Genomic DNA, 12926 nt, shown 5'->3' on the forward strand with positions numbered 1-12926 from the left:
TGTTCTATCTTGGTTTTGGAGAAATTCAAACGGACTCAGCAGCAAGACAGAGGCACCAAGAAACTTCGATTGAATTTAAAACAAAAGACTCATCCAGGAGGTTGTTTCAGGATGTCTGTGTTCATTTTATATAACAGTGAAGAACGACACACAAAGACTGCACCGCAACTAAAATCAATATTTCTTGGCACACACACGTGCAATCTGTCAAGTTCAAGATAAACATGCCACGCGCACGCCGAAGACCTGCAGGACTCTGCTGAGTGGGGGTGTTAATGGCTGAGCTCGCCTTCGTATAAATAGGAGACTCTAAATTTGTCTGACCTCAGATACTGTGGAGAAAATGGATCGGCCGGAGGGGACGCTTGTACTTGTTCCTTCCCATCAGCCTCCTTCCAAATGTCAACTTTGTTTTCACCTCACAGACACAAAGACTCCACTGTACACGTCCACCAGCGCGGCAGCAGTCCTGGCTAATGAGAATTAGTTTTGCTGTTCATTAGTATTCACCAGAGTCACAGGAAGGTTGGCCTACCTTGTTAATAAGACTCACTACAGGCCACTGTCACTCATGCTGAGTTATCTGCTGCACGGCTGATCAACACACAGATATAGAGACCTGTCGTTTCTCCACATTTACATCTCTGGATAAAACTTTTGATTTCACTGCAATTCGGTGTGTTAAAATATTCTTTAATGTATTTTGTTCCTCCTGCTTACCGTTAAAGGAATAGTTCACAGAAAAATTTAAATTCATTATCTTCACACCACTATGCCGATGGAGGGGTGGGTGAAGTGTTTGAGTTCACAAAACACCTCTGGAGTCTCAGGGGTAAAAAGTGTTGCAGCCAAGGTCGCGCCTCTTCTTCAGACGCCATAAAAAACAACAGAAAAAAAACAGAAAATGCCTCCATGCTGCTCCTGTGATGTCATCCAAGTGTCCACAAGCTCCCGAAATTCATATTCGACTCGAAACTGGGTCATTGAAAATGTTTTATGCCTAAATGTCCACTACCGGAAGTAGCGATGTGAACTCACACCCTGCTTGTCCCCGAGGTGAGTGCGTGAGCGGTTTCCCTGTGTGTCTGTAGACGAGCCTCCGAGGATATCAGATGACATTTCGGCTCAACACTTGGAGAAAATGACCTCGTTTCGAGTCGAATTTGAATGTCAGGGCTTTATGGAGACATGCTGTGTTTTTGTTGTTTTATCACATTTGAAGAATCTGTCACCATTTACTTCTATTGTATTGGATTTGGCTGCAACGCTGTTTAACCCTGAAACTCCAAAAGTGTCTTGTGGACTCTAACACTTCACCCATCACCTCCATCGGCAAAGTGGTGAGTAGATAATGAGTGAATTTGCATTTTTGGGTGATCTGTCCCTAACCACCCCCAGATGATATATCCGGTTTGTTTTAATTGAAAGACCTGTTGGAAACAGAGACAAAGGTAATCTGCATCCCGACACTGCTCCGAGGGAGTGGAGGAACGCCATCTGTTCCCCTCAAGCTTCCAGTTTGTCGTCTGACACCAGATTGAGTCTCATCATCGCAGGTTTCCTCCGTGTTTCTCTCGCCAGCAACACAACTTAAATACAAAAATCTGAGTACAAAGCGCTGGGGGCGGGCTGCGTCTCCCGCTGTGTTTTCAATGCATCATAATTTCCTTTCCACAACACATTGTTGGGACTGAGTTTCCAGTGATCTGACTTATAACAAAGAGTCGTAAAACTTGGGACCAGCCTCAGGAGACCCCTTACATTTAAAAATCCAGCATGGAGCTCTTATCTCCATGTGGCAGCAGATCACTTCCTGGGTCGGACCCCACTGTAAACCGCTCCCTGAGACTTGACTTCTGACCTTTCTATTGGCCGAAGGCCACACTGACCCCTGACCCCTCCTCCAAGGAGGCCGGCCTCCTCTCAGGGGTACAAAAGGTGCTGTTGGGGTAGAGTCCTGACTTAGAACAAAGAGTTGTAAAACCTTAGGCCAGGCTCGGGAAACCCCTTACATTTAAAAATCCAGCATGTGGCCCTTATCACCATGTGGCAGCAGGTCACTTCCTGGTCCCCCACGGTAAGCCCGCCCCTGGGGGCCAAATCCTGACAACTCAATTGGCTGGAGGGCCACACTGACCCCTGACCCCTCCTCCCAGGGGGGAGTCACCTGAGACATGACTTAAAAGGGCTGAACTCACAGACTTCTCTCTCTCTTCACTCAGATGCCCAAGCAACAACAGAACCCCTCCGGGGTTCTACTAGTTAACTCGGTATTTTTAAGAGACTCTCTTTGTCCTCCTCTTTTCCACGCTGCTCAAGTTGTTTTCTGACCTCAAGAGGTCTAACCACACGACTCAGTAACTAAGGAGGCGATTAGACATCGAAACAGGAAGTGCCCCGCTGGACGGACTCCGACACTTCCATAGACTTTACTTTTTCTTTTTTCCAACGATCTACAAACGGCTTCAAACCAGCCGTCCCCTGCAGAAGCGCGACGTTCATCCCGCTGAGGAGTATGAGACAGTCCACTCCGTTCCTGTAAACCAGCACGTTCTCCGCTGTTACAGAAGAAAGGCGAAGTTTCATTCCGTCAAGGAGCACGAGGAATTCGCTCCCTTTTCCGGTCCAGCGGCGGAGCTCCGGAGCTCCGCTCGTGAGAAAGACCACGTGATTCACTGGCCCCCGACACATTCGCGCCGAGTCGCAGGCACATCGCGAGGGTTGTACAGTAAGAGACTTGATTATCTGGGCAGATACGTAGCATATTGTTTAATATTTGAGTGTATTTGTTTGTGGGATCTCCGTGTCTCATTGTTTAGCCACGACGATTCGGCTACTTCCGGTTCATTTCCGGTTACGGCCTTGTGCCACAGTTTTTAAGCGCCGTGACTAAACGTCTCCGGTTGCACTCGTTCCCGTCTGAAGAACCTTACAGAGATTTTACCGTCAGACTTCAGCACACAACGCCGTTTGAGTGCTGAGCGGTAAAGTAAATGTAACTTGTTTCTGACGGTGTTTTTAAGAGCTTCTTTGAACTCTCCTTGCATGCCTTCTCTTCTCTCTCTCTCTCTCCTTCTAAACCGACCTATACACCCGTTCCGATCTGTATTTAGAATACAGTTCATGTAACAGTTAAATCTATATTTAAAGGGCCTGAAAACATCTGGCTGCCATTTTGAAGCCAAAGCTAAACCAGAACAAAGAATCCTTTGTTCCACCTCCTCCTTTGTGCCTCACACGTGGTCCGGCGGCCATTTGAGATTATTCATCGGTAGACCCGCCCTCAATTCTGGCTCTAAATTCATAACGAACCCGCCATTTTGTTTTGTAGTTTTAAGCCTAACATTGTCGGCCTCCATCTTGGATGTGACGTCACTACGTTACTGCGTCATCGCCACGCCCCCTCCCTTTTCTCTCTCGCTCTCTCACACACACACACACCCACACACACACACACACCCACACACACACACACACCCACACAGACACATTGATAGACACAGACAGATACACACACACAGAGACACATAGATGGACCAGAGGTTACATGCGTGTTCTAAATTGTGATAAGCTGCTGTTGTGATCTTTGAAATATGGGAGTTTGTTAAAATGATAAATCATTAAATAACACTAACTTTATTTCACATACATACACATAGACACACATACACAGAGAGACACTTTGACACAGACACACACACACAGAGACAGACATACATAGGTAGACCGCAGGTTTTACATGTATTTTCTGAATTGTGATAAGTGCTGCTGCTGTGTTTATCTTTGAAATATCGGAGCTTGTTAAAATGATAAATCATTGAATAACATTATAACTTTATTTCCCCTTTTTAATAAATACTTTTGTAATTAAAGTATCTGTAGTCTGTGATTATTTGTGCATAAGTGTGTGAATACAGCTGGATTATGATTGCCTGTGCTCGAACTTAGAAGCCTTCACTGTTTATTAAGTAATCGTTAATATTAAAATATTGACATTCTTAATTTGACATTTATCATTATGAGACTGATAATTATAGCTTGATTTGTTGGTCCCTGGTAACCAGGGTGGTGCCCCCCCTTTCTCAATTATTAATATAGATAGTATTATTCTTAAATTGATAATTTTATTGTTTTAGACTAATTATTTTCATTATTCTTGGTTGATAACCTTATCATTGTTAATTGATAGCTTGTACTTTCTAATTGATAATTCCTATTTTCTCATTAGTGGTTTTATTGTTATTTGATTACTGATCATCTTCAATTAATAATTTAATTATTTTTGATAGATAATTTTTATTATTTTAATAATCCTATTTCATGATTATTAATAATTAGCCAACGTCAAGTCTACTCCTATTGCACAACAGTGCTGACCTCCCAGAAATCATTCTCTTTTTTTCACTCCAGCACTGACGTTCCAGTTAGGCCTCCTCCGGTCTGACCCAAGGTTCCAGTCGCTAAAGGAGGCGACTAACACTCTCTTTGTCCTCAGATGCTCAGGTCGTATCCAGACCCTCCAGGGGCCTAAACACACGACTCAGTAACTAAGGAGGCGATTAGACGTTTGTTTAATTCAATTTATTTGATTTGATTTGATTTCTTCTTTTATCTCAGTCAAAGTTTTATTTTGAAAAGACTTTTGCTGTTTTAACTTGAAAAGACAAAACAGGAATCTCACTCGGGACGAGTGAGACACGGACTTTTTATTCTTTTTCCACACGATCTTCAACCGGCTCCACGCAGCCGCACATCCCTGCAGAAGACCAAGCTTCATCCCGTCACGGAGCATGACTGATCCGCTCCGGTCCGGCCCAGCTGCGGTGCTCACGGGAGCTCGCCTGAGAGGCCAAGACATTGTTCACTGGACTTCCGGGAGATTCGCGTGGAACGCGCACGCACCCCACGAAACCACGGTCACAGTAAGAGAGGCTTAAACTGTCTGGGCAGATGTTAGTTTAATACGTAGCGTATTGTTTTGATACTTGAATGTATTTTGTTTGTGGAACCTCCGTGTTTCTCCATTGTTTTAGCCGGCCACTACTCCGAGCCGCTACTTCCGGTTTCCGGTTTGATGGCAATGTTTTGTGTTACAGTGAATAGGGCCACGAGAAGCGCCTCCGCCCGCACTGTTAACGTCTGTCTGAGTCTGCAGTGATTTCACCGATCAGAACCTCGGCCCACAACGTTCTCTTGAGGGCTGAGGGGTGAACCACTGTTAACTCATCTCAGGCGTATTTTTAAGAGTTCGTTCTCTTCCCCCTCTCTCTCTCTCTCTCTCTCTCTCTCCTTCTAAACCGACCTATACACACTTCCGATCTGTATTTAGAATACAGTTCATGTAAAATAGTTAAATCTATATTCAGAGAGGCTGAACACATCTGGAAACCATTCGGCCCCCCAAAGCTAAGCAGAGATAAGAATTCTCTTTGTCTGAAATTTCCTTTGTGTAATTCATCTGGCGACCACCATGGTGAGTTCAGGCCACATGGTCATTAACATATTCTCCATTTTGGATAACGTTAAGTTAAACCACCATCTTGAGTCTATTATTGCCACGCCTTCTCTCTCTCTCTCCTCCCATTCTGGCTCTAAATTCATAACGGCTCCGCCATCTTGTTTTGTAGTCAATCCGCCATTTTGAGAGTTTTTAGGCCTTGATTCCACGAATCATGATCGGCCGCCATCTTAGATGTGACGTCACGACGTTACTGCGTCATCGCCACGCCCCTTATTTCTCTCTCTCTCTCACACACACACACACACACACCCACGCACACACACACACACACACACTTTGATAGACACAGACAGATGCACACACACACAGATACACATAGATGAATACATGTGTTTTCTAAATTGTGATAAATGCTGCTGCTGTTGTGATCTTTGAAATATGGGAGTTTGTTAAGATGATGAATCATTAAATAACACTAACTTTATTTCACACACACACATAGACACATACACACAGAGAGACACTGTGACACAGACACACACACACATAGAGACAGACATACATAGGTAGACCGCAGGTTTACATGTATTTTCTGAATTGTGATAAGTGCTGCTGCTGTGTTTATCTTTGAAATATCGGAGCTTGTTAAAATGAGGAATCATTGAATAACATTATAACTTTATTTCCCCTTTTTAATAAATACTTTTGTAATTAAAGTATCTGTAGTCTGTGATTATTTGTGCATATGGGTGTGAATACAGCTGGATTATGATTGCCTGTGCTCGAACTTAGAAGCCTTCACTGTTTATTAAGTAATCGTTAATATTAAAATATTGACATTCTTAATTTGACATTTATCATTATGAGACTGATATTTATAGCTTGATACCGTTGGTCCCTGTTACCAGGGTGGTGCCCCTCTACGATAAGTTATGGCCTTTTTTTTAATTATTTTTAATAAATAATCTTTTATTATTTTTATACTCATATTTCATGATTATTAATAATTAGCCAACGTCAAGTCTACTCCTATTGCACAACAACATTATGCCCATGCGACTGTGGTACCCTCCCGACCTCCCTCCCCACAGCAGCATCCTCCTCCTCCTCTTCCTCCTCCTCACCCTCCTTCTCACCCTTTTATTTCCACTTCACCTCCTGGTAGTTCAGCCACCACTGCCGGGCTGTTTGCTGCAGACACTCTGTCTCTTCGTCTCTCGGCGTCTCAAGCTTCACTTTGTTGTCATGTTGCTTTCACTGTCAGTCCTGGATGTCTCTCTCTCTCTCTCTCTCTCTCTCTCTCTCTCTCTGAGGTCAGCAGCTTCACTGACTTGTAGACAGAAGAGACAGGAATAAAGAATGTATAGGTTTTTGTTTTGCCTTTATTGATGCAACATAAAGATTTGGCAAATTTCAGTTTTTTTCTTTTTAAAATCAACATTTCATCATCTGAAATAATTGTTTTCTTACAAAGATTTAGATAATGTCATCGATGGAACTTCTCTCATCTTTATATATTTATTTAAGCTTCAGCCAGCAGGCAGGTTGTTGATCTGTCACCACTTCATACGACTTTCCATTAATGAAGCCAAAATATTACAGATTCGATTTTGGCCCATGTCCCATCCACTAACATGGAAGAATCGGGGTTTATGAACTATACTGCAGCCAGCCACCAGGGGGGGATCAAGACACTGTGGCAGTCGATGATAACGACCAGAGCAACAGTTTATTAGATTATATATTCGAAACAAATTAAGAGTCGTGTTTTCATTACTTGAAAATGAGACATTTATATCCACGTTGGGAGTGGACCCTCTTCCACCATGTTGCACCACCATGCTTCTACAGTGGAGAGGCTCTTGTTTCTCAAACTGCCTAAATGCCACGCCACTGCAGCTTCTCTTAAAACAAGGAAGAAGTTGTGGATGTAGTCCCCCTCTCTTTACAAAAGGAGGAAAGTGTCTCACAAATACAATAATTAGTTTGAATATCTATAAAATCAGTCCTGCACTGTACATATGGCTGCAGGTGGGATTAAGTTGCAACTGGAAAATAAATACACCTGGACTGCATTACTGGGTTTGTTAAAAGGTTTCTCACTTCATGTCAGGCAGCATCTACTTCCACCTCATTCAAACATTACTGATTAATTTGTCTGTACAAGGCCACGGGGATTTCCTCTAACTCCCGTGCACCTTCAGCTCGGCACCTCTCATGTTCACTCAGCTTTATGTGTTGGCTTTGTGGTAACTGCAGCCTGGCATCTGTAGATTACTGTCACGGGAGAGAGGTTGAAACCCAAAGTGTGGCTCCATCTTGACAGAAGCCACCGGAGCATGGGCTGTGTGACCCCCAGGGAGCAGGGATTTGCATAATCAACTCTTGATTACACAGAGATTGCAATTGGTACCAGAAGGGAGATTCTGCAGTTGATAAATTGTCGCTGCTTATGAAGACACAAACTCCGCTGGATGCTTCCTGTTTTCTCCATCCTGCCCTTCACTCCTCCTCCAGAGTGCTGCTGAAACACTGGGTGCCTGCTTGTTTCCCCGGCTGACAAAGTTCAGCGCAGCGTGTAGACCAACTGTGCACAGCTTCCGAAATTGATCATCTGCAAATTAAATTGCAAATGTCACAATTATAAAGCTGCAGGACGCTGAATACATATTTCTCCCTGAGCTCAGTTTGATGTAAAGTCGTGCTCCATGGTTTCAGCTCAATTATCTCATTGTAATTGTTGCGGCCAATATATGTTTTAATAGTAAATAGAGTGTACTTAGTAAAAGTGTATTTTCCGGTTAAACTTTGTACTTACAGATAGTTGTGTGCTTACACAGTTTTCCTGAGTAATGAAGGAGAATATATTCAATTTCCAAAATCTCTGGATTAGTTACAAACATTTCAGATACACTTATTTTCAGTTTTAAAGTTGAAAGATCATTTACAAAATCATCCTATACTGTAACATACTTTTTCTGTAACATACAATCCATTTGTTCAGGTTTCACACTCACAACTTTACATTAAATATTCAAATGTCAGCCCCTTTATTTATAAATATTATCGGGGGAAAACATTCAATACAATTTCTTCTGTGACTGTTACAGAAAAATGAAAAATTCCTGTATATTATATTATACTGGTCATCACAAGCCAGTCTCTCCAAGGGGCAACTGCTAAACAAAATTTCACCATTCATCCATCATCCATATGTTTATTCTGTGGGGAGGGAGTCTCCAAATAACCTAATCCATGTAGTAGGAATGCGGGAGGAATCTATAGAGAATTCAGAGAACACTGATGTCGACACGTGAGGAGCAGCTCGGTTGTGCATCCTTTAAAATGTACCAGTTCCTCCTCCCAGTATGCCCCATCAGCACACATAAATCATACTTACATAATGCAAATGCCTTATTTTAAAATGTCATTGCTCACACACACACACACTCCTGGAGCAGGGAGGAGCAAGGAGACTCCGAGGTGGTGTGATCCCCGGAGGCACCGGGCTAATCAACACACAGCAGGGGCAACAATAACAATAACAGTAACAACAGGAGGCCTCAGCTCCTCCACGCACTGTGCATCCGTCATCATGTCCTCCATTTAGCGCCATATGTTTCAATTAATAATAAATACAGGGTTTACCTTTGCTCGTATGTCTGATTTCCTGTATTCAAGAGGCTGTGAACCTTTATTTGGTGTTATGCATATATTATTAGTCTTAGATCAATCTGTGTCTCCACTGTCAGTTCCTCTGCTGTTGCCTTCTGTTGACTAATTGATTAATCTCATCAGTGTTACTCACTCATCTTGTAAAAGTTCTTCACCAACATCATCAATTATAACTCCAGCAAAATGCAAAACTACACAGATATTATCTCTCTCTATGATGTTTTACTTTTTGTTCCTTTACTCTTCTAGTGTCCTCGTGGGTTTTTTGTTTTGTGCTTTTTTATTCCAGTGGAATAATGTCAACATGCATTAGTGAAATTGTTGTGAATTAAAAAATGTAAAGTTTTTTAATTGATTATCTTCGTCAGGTTTATATTCTTAAATTCCACCGTATTTGTCAATTGAGAACGTGCTGGCTCCACTTAAGTCAAATCATGTTTTGGCTCAGGAAATGAAAAACAATTTACAAATCTAGAGTTAATGTTTAGATGTAAATCGATATCTGATATTAAATCATTCATCTTTCTGGAGATATGTTGTCAGATGATGATTCCTGATGCTGCAGCTGCTTCATCCTGGATGTTGTCTTGTTCATGAATAAAGATGTTGACCAATAGATGGCAGCAGAGCAGCTCACTTAGTCATTTAACACACTGGGGTGTTTTTTTATAAAGTATTTCTACGACAAAGTATATGATTATCATTAACGAAAATAGTCTGTAGTGTATCCGTCTGAACTTTTTGAACTCGTGTAGCAGTTTTGTAGAAGTCTGACAGTATTTGTTCAATATATCGTCGTCAAATAGACTCAGTGTTTGTTCTGTGCTGTGAGATGAAACTCTATGTTTTCTCCAGTGTGTTGATTCATCATGTTCCCTTCTCCTGTACACTGTGACTGACTGACTGGCTGACTGCTGGGAGACCTGGGGACACTATCACGCTGCAGGATCCAGTGTAATGCATTGTTGGAACAAGGAGCTGTGACAATCACACAAGATGCAAAAGCCAGCGAAGCGTCTCAGCTCTTTCTCTGGTCTGTCTTTCCTCTTCGCAGCAGATCAAAACCTGCAAATACGTGAGAGAAGTATCATTAATCTGCTGAATATTAAAAATTCAAGGTCCTAGGTCGACCACTGAAGTGTTTCAAAAAGTAATGGTTGTATGTGGATAAGTCACAGTGTCCAAGATGATGAAGCAAATGATTTGGTATTTTACTTTCAGAACAACCAGCACCAACTGATTGTTCTGGCTGGAGAACTGTTTTTTAGTATGTAGCGTGTTCATACTGGAAAGGTGACAAAATAAATTATTTCCTAGAGTGTAAGAATAAAATACAGTTGTTTTGTTTGAGTGTGGTGTTATTGGATACCGGTTTCCCACAATGCAATGCACAAAGAAGATGTGCAGAGCTGAAAAATAATCAAACATAATGTGGTCGATGGTAAAATCTCTGCAGGAAGATCTTTTAAAACCGTTTAAAGTTTAACCTGCGTCTACTGTAATCCATCACAAGCGATGACAGTGTATTGTGCTGATTATATAGATGATATAGAACTGTGAGTATGGTGGCCTTGAAGTTCAAATCATATCTACAAGTAAGTGAACCCAATGGCATTAACCTCTTACACAACAGGGCGGTATCTGAAATTGACAAGATTTATTGTTGAATTGGAAGGAAGCATTGTGGTTTGTTGTGTTTTCTTATTTCCTGTCATGTTGTCTTATCTATCACATACATCAAGGCCACCGAATATGTAAAATAAATATGGAATAAAAATGGTAGAAGACAACTTTCATTGTTTCTCATTATTCAGTATCATCTCCCAATGTCCTGCTCGACTTTAAACTCTGAGGTTTCAGCCTCAAACAGCTTGGAGTCTTTTCTTTTTTTTAAATCTGAGAACCACCTCTGGCTGCAGGAGATATGATGAAGCATTTCACAGTAAATACTGTCTCACACCATGAAGCCCTGGGAAAAACAGGAAGGATCCTGTTGCTACGTTAAGTATGAGACGCCTGCATGGAAATGAGAAAATTATATTCTAGAAAATTGTGGTGTTAAAAGATTCATCACAGAAACCTCGCACCTCGTTCTTTGGAAGAGCAGCATTTATGTATCAAAGCGTTGTCCTGGACTCGGGATGTTATTTATTCAATGGTTTATTAATCCCTGTCTGGGGACGGACTGCGGAGCTTCACAGAAAAAGGTGCAGAGACAACATTTGGCTGCATGAATATCACATTATGATTCCCTCCTGCTCAGTCGTCCTTCTCCTACTGCTGAATTGTTTGATGTCCATCCTCCTGTGGAACCACCCGTCTGTGAGCTCTGGCTGCTGCTGAGGCTCCACCACAGCAAATAGGTGCTGAATATTTTTTTTTGCTCAAAGCCAAATTGACAGAGTGGCTTTTGTTCACTTTCCCCAGGCAGCGAGCGGATGTGGGGCACTCAAGGCACTGGTGCTTTTCTGCTCTTCTTGTCGTACAAAAGGGTCAAGAGCCTTGTGTTACACACTTGCAAAACAGCATTAGGGTTAACACAAATATCCCAAAGCAGACATGGGCCCTTTTGGGGCAAACGTGCAGGGCTCTGAGCAAAGTGAAATCTGGACGTGAACCTCAAGGGGCCTTAAGGGTAAATGGTGAACATGGCCTTAAATAGCACAAAATAAAAACATTGCACCTCATCAATATTCATGTATCGATTTCACCTCTGTCTCATTTCCATCTTTGGTCCGATCTTGTTCCTCTTTTCTCCACGGGGTTCGTGAGCTTGTGGCTTTGTTTACACACAGAACAGTAACTGAATGTATAAAATATCAAGCGCCGCTGCCTCATATTGATCTGCAGCCTGTTACATAATCCACATCTCCGCTGTGTCAACGATTCAGGATTATATTCAAACTTTAGTTTTTACAGTAATACCTGTGATAGAATCCGTTTCTCTCATTAAACACAAAGCGAGGATTGTGTGTTATTATTGCACAGAAACATGGGATTAGTCAACAAAAGAGGACAATCAAACCGATTCTCCCGTGGCGACAACAATTACACACATTAATCCGAAGGTAGTCTGTGGAAATTGTGGAAATTTGCTTTTTAAAAGGGGTCGGCCCACCCTATGTGCGGCGTACACCCTCCTTCCCCTCGCTGGAATCAATAATGGCAGGACATCAAACGACGTCACAGTTATATATAGCAAACATGCCTTTGAACTGCTCTCTCCTATCCATCAAGCAGAGGGGAGGGATTTATCTGTGTAATTACAAGTGAGGGAAATATGGAAGCTGCACCCAGGGTCCCCGGCGTTCAGAGCCTCTCCGCTTTGTTCCTCCCTGGAGGTTCTGGCCGCCTCGCTGTCTGTCTGGGCTACAAACGCTCATGTGCCAGTGTGGGATCCAACATATTCAAATGCTCGTCCTGTATCTCATTATTTATTGCATCGCTCTCGGTGACCTTGAGAATTGTTTAAAAGGCACCGGAACACTCCAGGACTTCAGAATGTGTGCTGGTTGTTTGCTCTCTGCCGTTTAAGTGGCTCTTTTGCGAACCGGTCTAAAGCCGAAAGTTCACAGATGATGGATAAATGTTGTGCTCTAGTGTTTGCAGGAGTGTGGCTGCTACTGTGCAGCCATCAGAGGAGAATGAGACATTATGCAGAACAAACAAACATGGAGAGTGAGAGAGGGGGGACTATCCGGCCCTTTACAGTCAGATGGAGGACGTGAGTGAAGTGTCTGTGGAGACGATAACCCTGATGTCTGTCCTCTGGAGGTCGTCCATGGAGGTT

This window comes from Limanda limanda, chromosome 4, assembly GCF_963576545.1.
Source record: "Limanda limanda chromosome 4, fLimLim1.1, whole genome shotgun sequence".
NCBI lineage: Eukaryota > Metazoa > Chordata > Actinopteri > Pleuronectiformes > Pleuronectidae > Limanda > Limanda limanda.